Source organism: Ranitomeya variabilis, chromosome 5, assembly GCF_051348905.1.
Source record: "Ranitomeya variabilis isolate aRanVar5 chromosome 5, aRanVar5.hap1, whole genome shotgun sequence".
Classification (NCBI taxonomy): domain Eukaryota; kingdom Metazoa; phylum Chordata; class Amphibia; order Anura; family Dendrobatidae; genus Ranitomeya; species Ranitomeya variabilis.
Genome location: NC_135236.1, coordinates 204,707,728 through 204,729,823, shown reverse-complemented (window position 1 = coordinate 204,729,823; position 22,096 = coordinate 204,707,728).

Sequence of the window (22,096 nt, the reverse complement as noted above, 5' to 3'; positions counted from 1 at the left end):
CATATTCAGCCCCATCATCCTCCTCCTCATCCTCTTCGACCGCCACCTCATCCTGGACAGTTCCCTGACCAGACAATGGCTGACTGTCATCAAGGCTTCCCTCCTCCTCGGCTGCAGACGCCTGCTCCTTAATGTGCATCAAACTTTGCATCAGCAGACGCATAAGTGGGATGCTCATGCTAATGATGGCGTCGTCTGCACTTACCAGCCGTGTGCATTCCTCAAATCACTGAAGGACTTGACACAGGTCTTGTAGCTTCGACCACTGCACACCAGACAACTCCATGTCTCCAACTGCCTGCCCGTGTATGTGTATCCTCCCACAAATAAGTGACAGCACGCCTCTGTTCACACAGCCTCTGAACCATGTGCAGTGTGGAGTTCCACCTTGTTGCAACATCTATAATTAGGCGTTGCTGTGGAAGATTTAGCGATTGCTGATGGTTCAGCATACGGCTGCAGTGTACGGGCGACCGGCGGATGTGCGATCAAAGTTTTCGCACTATCAGGAGCAGGGCTGGTAACTCTGGATAATTTTTCAGGAAGCACTGCACCACCAGGTTCAAAGTGTGAGCCAAGCAAGGTATGTGATTAAGTTGTGAAAGGGCTATGGCAGCCATAAAATTCCTTCCGTTATCACTGACTACCTTGCATGCCTCAAGATGTACACTGCCCAGCCATGACTCACTTTCTTGCTGCAAGAACTCGGCCAGTACTTCCGCGGTGTGTCTGTTGTCGCCCAAACACTTCATTTCCAACACAGCCTGCTGACGCTTACCACTAGCTGTTCCATAATGAGACACCTCGTGTTCAACAGTGGCAGCTGCGGATGGAGTTGCCAGGTGACTGTGCTCTGTGGACGAGCTGTCGCTTCTGGAGGAGGAGGAGGGGTGTCGAACGCCTACTGCCAACTGTTTCCTAGACCGTGGGCTAGACAGAACTGTCCCACTATGGCTGTCCCCTGTGGACCCTGCATCCACCACATTAACCCAGTGTGCCGTGATGGACACGTAACGTCCCTGGCCATGCCTACTGGTCCATGCATCTGTGGTGAGGTGCACCTTTCCACTGACAGACTGCCTCAGTGCATGGACAATGCGGTCTTTGACATGCTGGTGGAGGGCTGGGATGGCTTTTCTCACAAAGAAGTGACGACTGGGTAGGTCATAGCGTGGTACTGCGTAGGCCATCAGGGCTTTGAAAGCTTCGGTTTCAACTAACCGGTAGGGCATCATCTCTAACGAGATTAGTCTAGCAATGTGGGCGTTCAAACCCTGTGTACGCGGATGCGAGGATGACTACTTCCTTTTCCTAACGAGATTCTCATGTAGGGTGAGCTGGACTAGAGAGCTGCATATGGTTGAACTAGCGGGGGTGCCGGTGGACATGGGTGACTGAGAGAGGGTTGGTGATGGTATTCTTGACCACGAACCTGGTGATTCCCTGAGTGCTTTGGCCTTGCGACGAAACCGCAACATTACCTGCAGGTGGTGTGGTAAACGGTGGGCTTACAGTGAGGGAAGGGATGTCGCCTTGCTGATTATCTTCATTGTGAGAGGGTGCTACAACGTTAAGGGACGTTTGGTAGTTTGTCCAGGCTTGCAAGTGCATGGTGGTTAAATGTCTATGCATGCAACTTGTATTTAAATTTTTAACATTCTGACCTCTGCTGAAGGTCCTTGAGCATTTCTTACAGATGACTTTGCGCTGATCATTGGGATCTTGGTTAAAAAAATTCCAGACTGCACTTTTCCTATCGGATACCTTTTCACGCATTGCATACTGAGCTACTTTAACCTGATGGCCACGCTGTCCTACAACTGGTTTTGGTTTTGACACACATTTTTGGCCAGATATGGGCCTTCCAGATGGAATTTGTTGCGATGTTGATGCCTGCTGCGGCTCCTCCTCCTCCGCTTCAGAGCTACTGCAGCCTGCACCCTGTTCCCCCAATGGCTGCCAATCAAGGTCAACAACTGGGTCATCTATGACCTCCCCTTCTATGTTCTGTGCACCTTCCTCTAGGTCACCGTGTAAGCCGGTGCTATAGCGTTCGTGACGGGGCTCCATAGTCTCATCGGAGTTAGATTCTGGATCAGTACACTGCGAGGGCAATGTTCTGATCTGAGTCAAAGGAACAGCAAAATAATCTGGCTGTGGCTGTGCATCTGTGCACTCCATGTCCGATTCATCTTGTAATGGGCATGGCCTGTTAACAATTTCCCTTTCTAACCCAGGCACGGTATGTGTAAAGAGCTCCATGGAGTAACCAGTTGTGTCACCTGACGCATCCTTCACTGTTGTTCTGGGTGAAGGACGCAAGGAAGCGACTTGTTCCTGACCGGGAGCATCCACTGACGACGCACTGCTCTGACATTTGGCACTTTCCGAGGAGGAGGCGAAAGAGCTAGAGGCAGGGTCAGCAATGAAAGCCAATACCTGTTCCTGCTGCTCCGGTATTACGAGCAGGAATGAAACAAGAGTGGACCCTCTGGACCGTGGGGGAACTACCCCTGGGCGAGCGGACCTAGATAGGAAACCAATCCCTATACAGGGATCGTTTAGGAGCAAGCCCAGAGGTCTCTTACCCACGGTGGAGTACCAAGAGGGACGGCTCCAGGAAGGAAGACGGGAGAGGCTGGAGGAGAACAAGGCTGAAGGTGTTTTGAAAGGCTGGAAACCGGAGCAGGGAGACTGATGGAAAGAAACAAAGGAACAAAGACAAGGGAAGGAAGGAGCGGGTACTGGAAGGGAAAGGAGGGCAATGGTGAGACTAGACGAGGAACCAAACGGAGTGGGTACACAGCACAGTAGCGGAAGGGGCCAGACGCACAAGCAAAAGCTAATGACAATCAGGCACAGAGGAACAGGTGAAGCAGCCTTTTGTAGCAGGAGCAAGAACAGGATAGGATGAGAGAGACCCCATGACCTCAGGGGGCGGTGGCCGAGAGGCTGTACCTGCGTCCAGGAGGGAAGCTAGAGCGCCTGCATTGAGACAGGACACCAGCCGAGGACCTGGAGACCGGAAGTGCCGGGGAGGCAGAGGAGCGTGCAAACCGGGACGCAGCAGAGGTGGAATGAGAACGCAGGAGAGTGGCGGTAGTAACAGGCGCAACGCTGGAGAGGTGAGAACCGCGCCGCAGGAGAGTGGCGGTTGTAACATCCGGCTTCAAAAGCGGTTTTCCTACTCCCAGAAAAGGGAGCCTTCAAGGCCTTGTGCAGCCAGACGATGACGCTGGCTCAACAACTCGAGACTTAGGGGCTATACTGCTTTTCCCACGACCACCACCACTACCATCATTACCAGCTGCCAATGACCGCCCACGGCCATGACCTCTTCCACCAGACTTCCTCATTCTTGGAAAAATGTTACCAAACTAACAACCGTTATGTGGTCCTGTAAAACCAGGTACAAGGTGTGCGTGAACTTGTTGGGAATGTAAATCTCCCTTTTTTATGTGTGGGAGAATGCAGTGAAAAATGAGGCCCACTGTATTACACTAGACAGTTTGATTGGCAGAAAGAGGCTGGCAGATATGGCACTAACAGGATTGACGCAGATAAAAACACTGGCAATAGAAATGTCCCTCTTTATGTGTGGGAGAATGCAGGGAAAAATCAGGCCCACTGTATTACACTAGACAGTATGATTGGCAGAAAGAGGCTGGAGAAACCAGCTTGGCTGAACAAATCCTTATGCAGACCAAGCTGGACAAGACAAAAACATGGAAAAGAACTGAACAATAAAACCCACAGCATGTGGACTGCAAAAAACAAAGCCAGAACTTATCTTTGTTGAAAAGAACAGCAAAGCAGGAGAGAACAGGCAGGGATGTGAATCCTCCAGGAACAATGGACAACTGGCACTGACTAAAGGGTCAAGCAAGACTAAATAGCCCAGTCAGAATTGCAATAAGTGAACACACCTGATAAATGCAGTGATCCAAAGACAGCAGCGCTACCACTTATAACCACCGGAGGGAGCCCAAGAGCAGAATTCACAACAGTACCCCCCTTGAGGAGGGGTCACCAAACCCTCACCAAAGCCCTCAGGCCGATCAGGACGAGCCAAATGAAAGGCACAAACCAAATCGTCAGCATGAACATCGGAGGCAACAACCCAAGAATTATCCTCCTGGCCATAACCCTTCCATTTGACAAGATACTGAAGCTTCCGCCTTGAAATACGAGAATCCAAAATCTTCTCAACCACATACTCCAACTCCCCATCAATCAACATCGGGGCAGGAGGATCAACAGAGGGAACAACGGGCACCACATATTTCCGCAACAAAGATCTATGAAAAACATTATGGATGGAAAAAGATGCTGGAAGGGCCAAACGAAAAGACACAGGATTGATAATCTCAGAAATCCTATAAGGACCAATAAACCGAGGCTTGAACTTAGGGGAAGAAATCTTCATAGGAACATGACGGGAAGACAACCAGACCAAATCCCCAACCCGAAGCCGGGAACCAACACACCGACGACGGTTAGCAATACGCTGAGCCTCCTCCTGAGACAACACCAAATTGTCCACAACATGAGCCCAAATTTGCTGCAACCTGTCAACCACAGAGTCCACCCCAGGACAATCAGAAGGCTCAACCTGCCCTGAAGAAAAACGAGGATGAAAACAAGAATTACAAAAGAAGGGTGAAACCAAGGTAGCAGAACTAGCCCGATTATTAAGGGCAAACTCGGCCAATGGCAAGAAAGCCACCTAATCATCCTGATCAGCAGACACAAAGCATCTCAAATAAGTTTCCAAAGTCTGGTTAGTTCGCTCGGTTTGGCCATTTGTCTGAGGATGAAATGCGGAAGAAAAAGACAAATCAATGCCCAGCCTAGCACAAAAGGCCCGCCAAAACCTAGAAACAAACTGGGAACCTCTATCGGACACAATATTCTCCGGAATGCCATGCAAACGAACCACATGCTGGAAAAACAACGGAACCAAATCAGAAGAGGAAGGCAATTTAGGCAAAGGTACCAAATGAACCATCTTAGAAAACCGGTCACAAACCACCCAGATAACCGACATCCTCTGGGAAACCGGAAGATCTGAAATAAAATCCATAGAAATATGCGTCCAAGGCCTCTCAGGGACTGGCAAAGGCAAAAGCAACCCACTAGCGCGGGAACAGCAAGGCTTGGCCCACGCACAAGTCCCACAGGACTGCACAAAAGAACGCACATCCCATGACAAAGAAGGCCACCAAAAGGACCTACCAACCAAATCTCTGGTACCAAATATCCCAGGATGGCCAGCCAACACAGAACCTCAGAAATCACTTTACTAGTCCATCTGTCAGGAACAAACAGTTTCCCCACTGGACAGGGGTCAGGTTTATCAGCCTGAAATTCCTGAAGAACCCGTCGTAAATCAGGGGAGATGGCAGAAAGAATCACCCCTTCCTTCAGAATGCCGACCGACTCAAGGACCCCAGGGGAATCAGGCAAAAAGCTCCTAGAGAGTGCATCAGCCTTAACATTCTTAGAACCCGGAAGATACGAGACCACAAAATCAAAACGGGAGAAAAACAGGGACCATCGGGCCTGTCTAGGATTCAGCCGTTTTGCAGACTCGAGGTAAATCAGATTCATATGATCGGTCAAGACCACAATACGGTGCTTGGCCCCCTCAAGCCAATGTCGCCACTCCTCAAATGCTCACTTCATAGCCAACAACTCACGATTGCCGACATCATAATTGCGTTCTGCAGGCGAAAACTTTCGAGAAAAGAAGGCACACGGTTTCATCAAGGAACCATCAGAATTTCTCTGAGACAAAAAGGCCCCTGCCCTAATCTCAGAAGCGTCAACCTCCACCTGAAAAGGAAGAGAAACATTCGGCTGACGCAACACAGGGGCAGAAGTAAATCGGCATTTAAGCTCCTGAAAGGCAGAAACAGCCGCAGAGGACCAATTTGTCACATCAGCGCCTTTCTTCGTCAAATCGGTCAGGGGTTTAACCACACTGGAGAAGTTGGCAATGAAACGGCGATAAAAATTAGCAAAGCCCAAAAATTTCTGAAGGCTCTTCACGGATGTGGGCTGGATCCAATCATTAATGGCCTGAACCTTAACCGGATCCATTTCTATAGATGAGGGAGAAAAAATGAAGCCCAAAAAAGAAACCTTCTGTACTCCAAAGAGGCACTTGGACCCCTTCACAAACAAGGCATTATCACGAAGGATCTGAAATACCATCCTGACTTGTTTCACATAAGACTCCCAATCATCTGAAAAATCAAAATATCATCCAAATATACAATCATGAATTTATCAAGATAATTCCGAAATATATCATGCATGAAGGACTGAAACACAGATGGAGCATTAGAGAGTCCGAATGGCATCACAAGGTATTCAAAATGGCCTTCGGGCGTATTAAACGCAGTTTTCCATTCATCACCCTGCTTAATGCGAACAAGATTATATGCCCCTCGAAGGTCAATCTTAGTAAACCAACTAGCCCCCTTAATCCTAGCAAACAAATCAGAAAGCAAAGGCAAAGGGTATTGGAATTTGACCGTGATCTTATTCAAGAGGCGATAATCAATACAGGGTCTCAAGGAGCCATCCTTCTTGGCAACAAAAAAAAAACCTGCTCCCAATGGTGAAGAAGATGGCCGAATATGCCCCTTCTCCAAAGACTCCTTAACATAACTCCGCATGGCGGCATGTTCTGGCACAGACAGGTTGAAAAGTCGGCCCTTAGGGAACTTACAGCCTGGAACCAGGTCAATAGCACAATCACAGTCCCTATGCGGTGGAAGGGAACTGGATTTAGGCTCATCGAATACATCCTGGAAATCTGAAAAAAACTCAGGAATTTCAGAAGAGGGGGAGGAGGAAATTGACATCAAAGGAACGTCACCATGAACCCCCTGACAACCCCAACTAGTCACAGACATAGATTTCCAATCCAATACCGGATTATGCACCTGTAACCATGGGAAACCCAGCACAATAGCATCATGCAAATTATGCAACACCAGAAAACGACAATCTTCCTGATGGGCTGGCGCATTTGATTTGAGGCCTAGACAGGTAAGCACCTTTGCCTGTTTTTCTGTGGTGTTTTTTCTAGAATAGTGGAGGTTTTTTCCTCTTTTTTTCCTCCTGTTGTGGTTTTTGCTGTTAGACTAGGACTGGCAAGCGTGAGGACCCGTGACGTGGGTTGCCAGCTTATGTATTGTGGCCATAATATTAACTAATACCTTACATTTTTCGATATGTTCTTGTGCACTTTTTTTACTTTTACTTTTTGAGGTGCAGTTGGGCCCTGATGGCTTTGTAAGTTGTGGCCTCTGTTCACACAGGACGCATTACAGTTAGCACTGGTCAGCCCGCCACATGGCGTTACTAATAGGCTAGGATCCAGTTGCTGTGCATACTCTGTGTGAACATTGCTGCAGATTATTATTTGCACTGGTGTGCCCAGCGGCCAATCCCTGATTGTAGGCTGGCTGTCTCATTTGGTATTACCACACCTGTGTAGTTGCCATCTTTACTTGGGGCCCACTGCACCATGAGAGTGCATTTGATTTGAGGCCTAGACAGGTAAGCACCTTTGCCTGTTTTTCTGTGGTGTTTTTTCTAGAATAGTGGAGGTTTTTTCCTCTTTTTTTCCTCCTGTTGTGGTTTTTGCTGTTAGACTAGGACTGGCAAGCGTGAGGACCCGTGACGTGGGTTGCTAGCTTATGTATTGTGGCCATAATATTAACTAATACCTTACATTTTTCGATATGTTCTTGTGCACTTTTTTTACTTTTACTTTTTGAGGTGCAGTTGGGCCCTGATGGCTTTGTAAGTTGTGGCCTCTGTTCACACAGGACGCATTACAGTTAGCACTGGTCAGCCCGCCACATGGCGTTACTAATAGGCTAGGATCCAGTTGCTGTGCATACTCTGTGTGAACATTGCTGCAGATTATTATTTGCACTGGTGTGCCCAGCGGCCAATCCCTGATTGTAGGCTGGCTGTCTCATTTGGTATTACCACACCTGTGTAGTCGCCATCTTTACTTGGGGCCCACTGCACCATGAGAGTGCATTTGATTTGAGGCCTAGACAGGTAAGCACCTTTGCCAGTTTTTCTGTGGTGTTTTTTCTAGAATAGTGGAGGTTTTTTCCTCTTTTTTTCCTCCTGTTGTGGTTTTTGCTGTTAGACTAGGACTGGCAAGCGTGAGGACCCGTGACGTGGGTTGCCAGCTTATGTATTGTGGCCATAATATTAACTAATACCTTACATTTTTCGATATGTTCTTGTGCACTTTTTTTACTTTTACTTTTTGAGGTGCAGTTGGGCCCTGATGGCTTTGTAAGTTGTGGCCTCTGTTCACACAGGACGCATTACAGTTAGCACTGGTCAGCCCGCCACATGGCGTTACTAATAGGCTAGGATCCAGTTGCTGTGCATACTCTGTGTGAACATTGCTGCAGATTATTATTTGCACTGGTGTGCCCAGCGGCCAATCCCTGATTGTAGGCTGGCTGTCTCATTTGGTATTACCACACCTGTGTAGTCGCCATCTTTACTTGGGGCCCACTGCACCATGAGAGTGCATTTGATTTGAGGCCTAGACAGGTAAGCACCTTTGCCTGTTTTTCTGTGGTGTTTTTTCTAGAATAGTGGAGGTTTTTTCCTCTTTTTTTCCTCCTGTTGTGGTTTTTGCTGTTAGACTAGGACTGGCAAGCGTGAGGACCCGTGACGTGGGTTGCCAGCTTATGTATTGTGGCCATAATATTAACTAATACCTTACATTTTTCGATATGTTCTTGTGCACTTTTTTTACTTTTACTTTTTGAGGTGCAGTTGGGCCCTGATGGCTTTGTAAGTTGTGGCCTCTGTTCACACAGGACGCATTACAGTTAGCACTGGTCAGCCCGCCACATGGCGTTACTAATAGGCTAGGATCCAGTTGCTGTGCATACTCTGTGTGAACATTGCTGCAGATTATTATTTGCACTGGTGTGCCCAGCGGCCAATCCCTGATTGTAGGCTGGCTGTCTCATTTGGTATTACCACACCTGTGTAGTCGCCATCTTTACTTGGGGCCCACTGCACCATGAGAGTGCATTTGATTTGAGGCCTAGACAGGTAAGCACCTTTGCCTGTTTTTCTGTGGTGTTTTTTCTAGAATAGTGGAGGTTTTTTCCTCTTTTTTTCCTCCTGTTGTGGTTTTTGCTGTTAGACTAGGACTGGCAAGCGTGAGGACCCGTGACGTGGGTTGCCAGCTTATGTATTGTGGCCATAATATTAACTAATACCTTACATTTTTCGATATGTTCTTGTGCACTTTTTTTACTTTTACTTTTTGAGGTGCAGTTGGGCCCTGATGGCTTTGTAAGTTGTGGCCTCTGTTCACACAGGACGCATTACAGTTAGCACTGGTCAGCCCGCCACATGGCGTTACTAATAGGCTAGGATCCAGTTGCTGTGCATACTCTGTGTGAACATTGCTGCAGATTATTATTTGCACTGGTGTGCCCAGCGGCCAATCCCTGATTGTAGGCTGGCTGTCTCATTTGGTATTACCACACCTGTGTAGTCGCCATCTTTACTTGGGGCCCACTGCACCATGAGAGTGCATTTGATTTGAGGCCTAGACAGGTAAGCACCTTTGCCTGTTTTTCTGTGGTGTTTTTTCTAGAATAGTGGAGGTTTTTTCCTCTTTTTTTCCTCCTGTTGTGGTTTTTGCTGTTAGACTAGGACTGGCAAGCGTGAGGACCCGTGACGTGGGTTGCCAGCTTATGTATTGTGGCCATAATATTAACTAATACCTTACATTTTTCGATATGTTCTTGTGCACTTTTTTTACTTTTACTTTTTGAGGTGCAGTTGGGCCCTGATGGCTTTGTAAGTTGTGGCCTCTGTTCACACAGGACGCATTACAGTTAGCACTGGTCAGCCCGCCACATGGCGTTACTAATAGGCTAGGATCCAGTTGCTGTGCATACTCTGTGTGAACATTGCTGCAGATTATTATTTGCACTGGTGTGCCCAGCGGCCAATCCCTGATTGTAGGCTGGCTGTCTCATTTGGTATTACCACACCTGTGTAGTCGCCATCTTTACTTGGGGCCCACTGCACCATGAGAGTGCATTTGATTTGAGGCCTAGACAGGTAAGCACCTTTGCCTGTTTTTCTGTGGTGTTTTTTCATGCACATGGTCAGCTGTGTCCAAAACTGAGGTTTATTTTTAGCCAACAGTGTAGCATCAATGCCCCTCAAAGGAATAGGACTCAGCAAAGGCTGCAAGGGGAAACCACAACGTCTGGCAAATTCTAAGTCCATTAAGTTTAAAGCGGCGCCTGAATCCACAAATGCCATGACAGAAAATGACGATAATGAGCAGATCAGGGTCACAGATAACAGAAATTTGGGTTGTACAGTACTGATGGTAACGGAACTTGCAATTCTCTTGGTACACTTAGGACAATCAGAAATAACATGAGCAGAATCGCCGCAGTAAAAACACAACCTATTCTGACGTCTGAATCCTTGTCGTTCAGCTCTAGACACAATTCTATCACACTGCATAGGCTCAGGACTCCGCTCGGAAGACAACGCCATAGTGTGCACAACTCTGCGCTCGCGCAAGCGCCGATCAATCTGAATGGCCAGAGACATAGAATCACTCAGACCAGCAGGCGTGGGGAACCCCACCATAACATCTTTAATGGATTCAGAAAGACCCTTTCTGAAAATTGCTGCCAAGGCATCCTCATTCCATTTAGTCAGCACAGACCATTTTCTAAATTTCTGGCAATACGATTCTGCCGCTTCTTGACCCTGACACAGGGCCAACAAGGTCTTCTTAGCATGATCCACTGAATTAGGTTCATCATACAATAACCCTAGCGCTTGAAAAAAGGTGTCTACATTAAGCAAAGCAGGATTCCCAGATTCCAGGGAAAATGCCCAATCCTGAGGATCGCCACGCAGCAGAGAGATGAATATTTTAACCTGCTGGGTGGGATCACCAGAGGAACGGGGTTTCAGAGCAAAAAACAGTTTACAGTTATTTTTAAAGCTCAAAAATTTGGACCTGTCCACAAAAAACAAATCAGGAGTTGGAATTCTAGGCTCTAAAACCGGAATCTGAATGATATAATCGGAAATATCCTGTACTCTAACAGCAAGTTGATCCACACGAGAAGCCAATCCCTGAATATCCATACCAGCGCCAAACTCCTGAGCCACCCAGAGGTAAAGAGGGAAGAAAAGACACAGCAGGCTACAGAAAAAAAAATGGCTCAGCACTTTCCTTCCCTTCTTCTGAGATGCGATTAACTCATTGTTGGCCAGTTGTACTGTTATGATCTGGTGGCCTAGGAGCAGCATGAGACGTACTCTGGAGAAGGTGGTACCTGTACTGACCGCAGACCCTGAACTTAACACCGCAACTAGAAGTAGCCATGGAATGTACCTAACACTCCCTAGACATCTCGACACAGCCGGAGGACTAAATACCTCTAGAGATAGAAAAGGGAAAACTATCTTGCCTCTGAGAACATCCCCAAAGGATAGACAGCCCCCCACAAATATTGACTGTGAGAGGAGAGGGAAATAACATATGCAGACTGAAATCAGGATTTAGCAAAGGAGGCCACTCTAGCTAAATAGAAAGGATAGGACAGAGTACTATGCGGTCAGTATTAACACACTAGAAAATATCCACTACAGAAAATACAAAATCTCCACATCTAACTAAAGATATGGAGGGTATATCTGCATCTCCAGAGATACCAGCTTGGCTGAACAAATCCTTATGCAGACCAAGCTGGACAAAAACATGGAAAAGAACTGAACAATAAAGCCCACAGCATGTGGACTGCAAACAACAAAGCCAGAACTTATCTTTGTTGAAAAGAACAGCAAAGCAGGAGAGAACAGGCAGGGATGTGAATCCTCCAGGAACAATGGACAACTGGCACTGACTAAAGGGTCAAGCAAGACTAAATAGCCCAGTCAGAATTGCAATAAGTGAACACACCTGATAAATGCAGTGATCCAAAGACAGCAGTGCTACCACTTATAACCACCGGAGGGAGCCCAAGAACAGAATTCACAACAGAGAATGCAGGGAAAAATCAGGCCCACTGTATTACACAACACAGTTTGATTAGCAGAAAGAGGCTGGCAGATATGGCACTAACAGGAGTGACGCAGATAAAAACACTGGCAATAGAAATGTCCCTCTTTATGTGTGGGAGAATGCAGGGAAAAATGAGGCCCACTGTATTACACTAGACAGTTTGATTGGCAGAAAGAGGCTGGCAGATATGGCACTAACAGGATTGACGCAGATAAAAACACTGGCAATAGAAATGTCCCTCTTTTTTTATATGGGAGACAAGGGATTGAATCAGGCCCACTATATCACGGTATAGTTCCTGTGGCACAAAATGACTGACAGATACCACAGACAGCACTCGCACACATGTACAGGTTTGGCAAGATTATTCTCCCTTTATTTTAATTTTTTTGGGGGATATGTGAGACAAGTGATTTAATCTGGCCCACTGTTACACAGTAGGTTTTCTGTGGCAGAAAAAAAAGACAGATGCCACACACAGGACTGGCACTAATGCCAGTCTTAATCTCCCAATTTTTGTTTTGTTTTATGGGAGAATTAGGAACAAATCAGGCACACTGTTATACAGTAGGTTTTCTGTGGCAGAAAAAAAAAGACAGAAGCCACACACAGGACTGGCACTAATGCAAATTTGCCAGTCTTAGGCCATGTGCACACGTTCAGGATTTTTCGCGTTTTTTTCGCTATAAAAACGTGATAAAAACGTGAAAAAAAACGCTTACATATGCCTCCTATTATTTTCAGGGTATTCCGCATTTTTTGTGCAAACGTTGCATTTTTTTCTGCGAAAAAATCGCATCGCGGAAAAAAAAGCAACATGTTCATTAAAAATGCGGAATTGCGGGGATTCCGCACACCTAGGAGTGCATTGATCTGCTTACTTCCCGCACGGGGCTGTGCACACCATGCGGGAAGTAAGCAGATTATGTGCGGTTGGTACCCAGGGTGGAGGAGAGGAGACTCTCCTCCACGGATTGGGCACCATATAATTGGTAAAAAAAAAGAATTAAAATAAAAAATAGTCATATACTCACACTCTGATGGCCCCCGAAGTGCTCCCGCCTCTCCGGTGCATGCTCTCTCTTCCATTCCTATAGATGGTGTGGTTCAGGACCTGTGATGACGTCGCTGTCTTGTGATTGGTCGCGTGACCGCTCATGTGACTCACGCGACCAATCACAAGCCGCGACGTCATCGAAGGTCCTGAACCACACCGGCATCTATAGGAACGGACGCCGCTGAGGAGATTGGCTGTCTGCAGAGGGTGAGTATAAGCATTTTTTTATTTTTTTCATTATTTTTAAACATTCTATCTTTTACTATAGTAAAAAGTTGGTCACACTTGTCAAACACTATGTTTGACAATTGTGACCAACTTGTCAGTCAGTTTTCCAAGCGATGCTACAGATCGCTTGGAAAACTTTAGCATTCTGCAAGCTAATTACGCTTGCAGAATGCTAAAAAAAAAAGCAAAAAAAACAGAAAAAAAACGCAAAAAAGAAAATGCGGATTTCTTGCAGAAAATTTCCGGTTTTCTTCAGGAAATTTCTGCAAGAAATCCGGACGTGTGCACATACCCTTAATCTCCCCCTTTTTTTTTTATTTTATGGGAGAATTAGGAAGAAATCAGGCACACTGTTATACAGTAGGTTTTCTGTGGCAGAAAGTGGCTTGAAGAGATATAACAAAAAACAAAAAAAAAAGTACTACAATCACTATCTCCCTACAGTAATCTCAGAAAAGTGTGGCAGGCAGCAATAAAAAGGAGTGCTGCACACAAAAGTCAAAAGTGTGGACAAACAAACAAGATAGCTGTGCAGAAAGGAAGGAGCAACAGGAATTGTGCTTTGAAAAAAGCAGTTGGTTTGCACAGCGGCGTACACACAGCAACACAGCTATCAGGGAGCCTTATAACCTACAGAGCTGATGAAGAGAAATCTAGCCTCCACTGTCCCTGCAAAGAAAAGGTGGTGTTGGACAGTGGAAATCACTACAGCACAAGCGGTTTTGGGGTCAATTTACCCTGCCTAACGCTATCCCTGCTTCTGATGAAGCGGCAGAATCCTCTCCCTACACTCAGATCAGCAGCAGTAAGATGGCGGTCGGCGGGAACGCCCCTTTATAGCCCCTGTGACTCCGCAGAAAGCAAGCCAATCACTGCCATGCCCTTCACTAAGATGGTGGGGACCATGACCTATGTCATCACGCTGCCCACACTCTGCGTGCACCTTCATTGGCTGAAAAATAGCGCTTTAAGCGTCATATGAAACGCGACTTTGGCGCGAAGATTGTGTACCGCATGGCCGATCCCACACTGGGATCGGGTCGGGTTTCATGAAACCCGACTTTGTCAAAAGTCGGCGACTTATGAAAATGACCGATCCGTTTCGCTCAACCCTACCCTTCAGTGCTGCAGTGCTGGGCACACAAACACACACCCCATTAGTGCAGAGACACACAAACCATCACACAGCCACCCCTTTATTTCTGTGGTCTCACACACACACACCCCTTCAGTGTAGGGGCCACACACAGCCCTTTACTGCTGCATTTCAGGGGACATGTACACCTCAACACACAAATACATATACATATATACAGGGCCGGACTGGGACTAAAATTCAGCCCTGGCATTTGAAGTTACACAGGCCCACTTGTCACATGGTGACTGTATAATATCTTTGTACACTTGTAGGCAGGGCCGGTTTTAGGCAAAGTGGGGCCCTACGCCTAGGCAAAGTTTAAAATGGGGCCCCAAATGCTAACATATCGCACATCACACAAAAGCATTTTGGTTGTATTTACAAGCGCTGAGTTCAGGCCGCTATATGAGTTTGATCAACAATACTGAAGTTGTTCAACACTTGTTTCCCGGCCTCTTTCCACCAGCTGAGGAGTAATTATGGGACAGAACGATCACTAATAGATCACTAACAGATCACCATACAGTATCATGTTATCAGCAGCACATCTACAGTTTACTCTGGCGATGTGCTGCTGAGAACAAGGATTTTTGTTCCAGCAAAAAAATCTGAATATGAAGCATTTTACTTGTTTAGTAATGTGCACCACAGTCCTCCATATAGTATAATACACTCCTAAGTCCTCCATATAGTATAATACACTCCTTATAGTCCTCCTTATATTAAAATACACTGCTCAGTCCTCCATATAGCATAATACACTCCTCATAGTCCTCCATATAGCATAATACACTCCTCATAGTCCTCCATATAGGATAATACACTCCTCATAGTGCTCCATATAGTATAATGCACCACCATAGTCATCCATGTAGTACAATTCACTTCCCATAGTATAATGCACCCCATAGTTCTTCTTATAGTATAATGTATTCCCCATAGTCCTTGATACAGTATAATGTAGCCCACATATAGTATAATGCAGCCACCCCAGAGTATAATGCAGCCACCCCATAGAATATAATACAGCCCACCTCCCCATAATATATAATGCAGCCCCCCATAGTATATAACACAGCCTCCCCCATAGAATATAATATACCCCAATAGTATATAAAAGCCACATAGTATATAACACGGCCTCCCCCACAGAATATAATATACCCCATAGTATATAGCACAACCCGCATAGCAGATAACACAGCCCACGTAGCAGTATACAGCACAGCCCATGTAGCAGTATACAGCACAGTCCACACAGTAGTATACAGCACAGCCCATATAGTAGTATACAGCACAGCCCACACAGTAGTATACAGCACAGCCTACATAGTAGTATACAGCACAGCCCACACAGTAGTATACAGCACAGCTCACATAGTAGTATACAGCACTGCCCACATAGTAGTATACAGCACTGCCCACATAGTAGTATACAGCACAGCCCACATAGTAGTATATAGCACAGCCCACACAGTGGTTTACAGCACAGCCCACATAGTAGTATGTAGCACAGCCCACATACTAGTATATAGCACAGCCCACACAGTAGTATACAGCACAGCCCACATAGTAGAATACAGCACAGCCCACACAGTAGTATACAGCAGAGCCCATACAGTAGTATATAGCACAGCCCACATAGTAGTATACAGCAGAATCCGCATCTCTCTTCCCCCCTAGAATGGCCCCACAGTCCAGTAAAAAAAACAAAAAACTGTCTGGGACACAGTAAGTGCGCGCGCACCCGCTCTCTTCTCCATCATTGCATTCAACTGTACCGGAGTCATACAGATGCCGGTATAGTTGGCGGTGGCGGTGGCGCTGGGCGGGGATGGGTGAGTCGGCGTGCAGCGGTCCACTACTGGCACCGGCCTTTCTGGCATTTGCCAGAACTGCCCGATGGCCAGTCCATCCCTGCATATATACTCGCCTCAATACACACACACATAAACACAAGTGCACACACCCCTTCAAAACTGCAGTATTGGAGACACAAATGCACAACTAATTAGTGTAGGGACACACAAACTGTAATACAGTCACCTCTTTATTGCTGGGGCCACAGACACACAACCTTTAAGTGTTGGGGACAAACACACACCCCTTCAGTGCTGGGGTCACGCACACACCCCTTTAAAGGGGTGTGTGCGTGACCCCAACACTAATGGGGTGTGTGCGTGACCGCAGCACTAGTGTTGGGGTCACGCACACAACCCTTTAGTGCTGGGGTCACAGAAACAACCTTTAAGTGCTGGGGACAAACACACACCCATTTAGTGTTGAGGTCACGCACACACCCCTTTAGTGTTGGGTCATGCACACACCCCTTTAATGCTGGGGTCACGCACACACAGCTTTAGTGCCCATATTCAGGGGCCTCATACCGGCCAAGTGGTCTGTGACTATTAGCAGTACCCAGAGGCGTTGCTAGAGTCAGAAAAGATCGGGGGCCCAATCCCTAAGACAAAAAGTTGCCCCCAACTAGGGCCGGATTGGGATTCCAATTCAGCCCTGGCATTTGAAGGTACACAGGCCCACTTGTCACATGGTGACTGTATAATATCTTTGTACACTTGGAGGTTACAAGAAGTGAGGGGAGTGTAACACGACTATATAACATATAATTACAGCTGTATCCAGCATTACAGCTCAGTCCTATTTATTGCTTTTAGTTGCAGTACCAAGAAAAGACGCTACTTTACCTACATATCTGGATCTCATAGATAATGAAGGGATTGAGACGACCAAAGGCTATGGAACCTCATTCTGATGCTCCATAAACTTTGCCTACAGCCACTTTTGGTTCCGCAGTGCAGCACGAGACCCGGTGACTCTGAAGATCGGTGACATCAGTAACATCACTGCTCTTCAGATATTCTGGGTCTTGTGCTGAGCTCGGCGACTGTAAAGAGCGGTATTGTGACTACTGTCATCACCGCTCTTTAGAGTCCCTGGGTCTCGCCAGGTTTGGGCTAGTAGTGGGGGTGTCTGATAGACACCTCTCCATTACTTACACCAGGGATTGATAGTAGCTGACATTACGCAGCTGACATCAACTCTAAAAGTCATTACACATACCAGAATTAAATGCTCTGGTGGCTGGGAAAAGCAGTAGAGTTAGCGCTATTCCCAGGCGCTAACTGCAACTGTCATCATCCTTGCCTCATCTCCCTGCGAAGCATTTCTGCTGTATTTACATCCGCTGATCTCAGGTCGCTAATCGAGTGTGATCAACAATACTGAAGTCATTTGCTTCTTTTCCGGCCTCTTTACACCACCTGAGAAAGAATGAAGGGAACACAACAATCACATTAGATCAATCTGTCCCCATACAGTATCATGTTATCAGCAGCACAACTACAGTTTACACCGGCGATGTGCTGCTGAGAACAAGGATTTCTGTTCCCACATAAACAATCCAATCACTTGATAAATAGGCAGCATTTTGCTTGTTTAGTATAATACACCCCATAGTCCTCCATATATTATGTGCACCTCAGTCCTCCATATAGTATAATACACTCCTCAGTCCTTAATATAGTATAATACACTCCTCAGTCCTCCATATAGTATAATATGCTCCTCCTCAGTCCTCCATATAGTATAATGCACTCCTCGGTCCTCCATATAGTATAACACATTCCTCATAGTCCTCCATATATTAAAATACACTCAGTCCTCCATATAGTAAAATGTATTGCCATAGTCCTCCAAATAGTATAATACACTCCTCATAGTGCTCCGTATAGTATAATGCACCGCCATTGTCATCCATGTAGTAAAATTCACTTCCCATAGTATAATGCACCCCATAGTTCTTCATAATGTATTCCCCATAGTCCTCGATACAGTATAATGCAGCCCACATATAGTATAATGATGCCACTCCAGAGTATAATGCAGCCACCACACAGAATACATTGTGTCCCCCTGAGTATAATGTAACCCCCAGAGAATATAATGCAGCCCCCTCATATAGTATAATGCAGCCCCTGCATATATATGGTAGCCACTCATAGAGCATAATGCAGCCCCCCATAGAATATAATGTAGCCCCTCCATAGAATACAATACAGCCCTCCTCATATAGTATAATGCAGCTCCCCATAGAATATAATTTAACCCCCTCACAGGGTATGATGCAATCACCCCTCATAGAATATAATACAGCCCCCCATAGAATATAATGTAGCCCCCACAGAATGTAATACAGCCCCCCCATAGAATATAATACAGCTTCCCACTGAATAAAATACAGCACCCCATAGAATGTAATACAGCCCACCTCCCCACAGAATATAGTACAACCCCCCATGGAATATAATGTAGAATGTAAAATAACCCCCCATAGAATGTAATGCAGCCAGCCCCCATAGAATGTAATGCAGCACAGCCCCCCATAGAATGTAATGCAGCACAGCCCCCATAGAATGTAATGCAGCACAGCCCCCATAGAATGTAATGCAGCCAGCCCCCATAGAATATAATGCAGCACAGCCCCCATAGAATGTAATGCAGCCAGACCCCATAGAATGTAATGCAGCCAGCCCCCATAGAATGTAATGCAGCACAGCCCGCATAGAATGTAATGCAGCACAGCCCCCATAGAATGTAATGCAGCCAGTCCCATAGAATGTAATGCAGCCAGCCCCCATAAAATGTAATGCAGCACAGCCCCCATAGAATGTAATGCAGCACAGCCCCCATAGAATCTAATGCAGCACAGCCCCCATAGAATGTAATGCAGCCAGCCCCCATAGAATATAATGCAGCACAGCCCCCATAGAATGTAATGCAGCCAGACCGCATAGAATGTAATGCAGCCAGCCCCCATAGAATGTAATGCAGCACAGCCCCCATAGAATCTAATGCAGCCAGCCCCCATAAAATGTAATGCAGAACAGCCCCCATAGAATCTAATGCAGCACAGCCCCCATAGAATGAAATGCAGCCAGCCCCCATAGAATATAATGCAGCACAGCCACCATAGAATGTAATGCAGCCAGACCCCATAGAATGTAATGCAGCCAGCCCCCATAGAATGTAATGCAGCCAGCCCCCATAGAATGTAATACAGCACAGCACCCATAGAATCTAATGCAGCCAGCCCCCATAAAATGTAATGCAGAACAGCCCCCATAGAATCTAATGCAGCACAGCCCCCATAGAATGTAATGCAGCCAGCCCCCATAGAATATAATGCAGCACAGCCCCCATAGAATGTAATGCAGCCAGACCCCATAGAATGTAATGCAGCCAGCCCCCATAGAATGTAATGCAGCCAGCCCCCATAGAATGTAATACAGCACAGCACCCATAGAATGTAATGCAGCACAGCCCCCATAGAATGTAATGCAGCACAGCCCCCATAGAATCTAATACAGCACAGCGCCCATAGAATGTAATGCAGCCAGCCCCATAGAATGTAATGCAGCACAGCCCCCATAGGAAGGTAGTGCAGAACAGCCCCCATAGAAAGTAATGCAGCCAGACCCCATAGAATGTAATGCAGCACAGCCCCCATAGAATGTAATGCAGCACAGCCCCCACAAAGAATGTAATACAGCACGCCCCCCAAAAAAAACACTTTTCTCACATCTCCTCGTGCCCAGCGCTGCTCCCGGCTCCAGTCTCAGTAGCTGCAGTCTGCCTGGCCACACAGCAGGTGCACAATGATATGATGTCATCGCGCACCCGCAGTGTCAGAGCAGAGGCAGAGCGGGGAATGATGGGAGAGGGAGCGTCAGCGGACGCTCTCTCCTCCATCATTGCATTCAACTGTACCGGCATCTATGACTCCAGTATAGTTGAATGTGAGGGGGCGGGCATGAGTCAGTGGCCAGGGGGAGGAGCCGGCCCTGGTGCTGCCGATAGCGGCAGCGGCCCACTCCTGGCACCAGCCCTTCTGGCATTTGCCAGAATTGCCAGAATTGCCTGATGGCCAGTCCGGCCCTGATTGTGGACATTGCTTTGGTGAACTGTGAAGGGCTGTTCTGGGCCCGTTGTGGCATCACTGTCCATGTGTGCTGTGCCCCCTGATGCGTTAAGGCAAACAGGAACTGGTCTTCTGGATAAAGGGGAATATTGGAGAAAGCATTAGCCAGGTCGGTCACTGTGAACACTTTTGCTGTGGAAGGCACATTTGAGAGCAGAATGTGCAGATTCGGCACAATTGGAGTTTCAAACAGCGTGGTGTCAGTCACAGTTCTCAGGTCATGTACCATTCTGAACTTGGCTGGCTCTCCTTTTACAGTCTTTTTCTTGACAGGGAAAAGTGGGGTATTGCAAGGAGACGTGCAGAGGATAACGACCCCTATTTCCAGGAACACCTTCAATTGGTCTGAGACAGCTTGACTCTGGGCGATGGACAAGGGATACTGGACCTGACGAGGATATGGAGTGCCTGGCTTGAGTGATACCCGCACTGGGGCAACTTAAGGTTTACCCACATCCTGGGGTCCCTTAGACCAAAGACTTTCTGGTACAATGTCCAGTACCTCCTTGGATAGGCTTCTGTCAGTTGTTTGAGGTTCTTGTAGGGCCGCCAGCACGATTTTTCTTGGGTCAGGGAAGAAGAAAGTGTCACAATCCCATCTTCCTGGAACACTGTGGTCGCCTTCAGCTTCTGCAGTAGGTCCGCTCCCAGCAGATTGAGTGGAAGGTCCCTGACACCACAAACTTGGACAGGATAGAGTGTCCATGCTGAGTGCACAGGCTCAGAGGCATTGTAGGCTGGAAATGTCTGACTTTACCATCAAAGTCCATGCGAGACACAGAGGATTCTGATAGGCAGGTGGGATCAGGGAGTTCCACAGGCTCATCACACTTCTGGCTGCACCGGTGCGCAGAAGAAAATATCTGACAACGCCATCCACTTTCGGGGTAATTTGAGTTATTGGCCAGGTCAGTGGTCACCATGAGAGGGGCTATCATCTGCACTCTTGGTTGGGACTCAATCCCTTTGGCTACTGTGGACAACGGCATGACGGGCACTGTAGCGCCAGCGGGGTCCGGCCTGCTGATTGAAGCTGCGGGCCCTGGTGGTAAGATCGGGCCTGCAGGTGTGTCTGTGGCGAGGCCCGGGGGTGCCATGAGACCGGCAGCGGCATCCAACCTGAGGTCTTGGGGCATTACAGGGGCTGCGGCTACATCTGCCACCACTTCTTCCCCCTGGTCTGACATAGCTTCTTCCCTTTGCTAACCTTATTGAGGTCGGTGTCTCCTCTCCGGAGTCTGCAGCGGTTCTTCAGGTGTGTCGCTCGACACTTTGCAGCGTCTTCACTTCTGGCTCCCTTCCGGCGTTCTCAGCAGCGCAGCACCCGTTTCCTTCTTCACGCTCTTTCCAGCTGGCTCCACCCATGAAGGTACGCCTCTTCTTCCCTCGCGCTCTTCGTGGCGCTATAATGGCGGCAGTTTGGCAATAAACAGTCTCTAAGGCGCACATGACCCGTTTTGCTGGGTCAGTCCACTGCTATTGACCTGTTCTCGGGCCTAGCCACTATCAGTGGCTTCCTTATTGGCTGCCTCAGTCCATGCACAAAGGCCTGTGCCGACATTT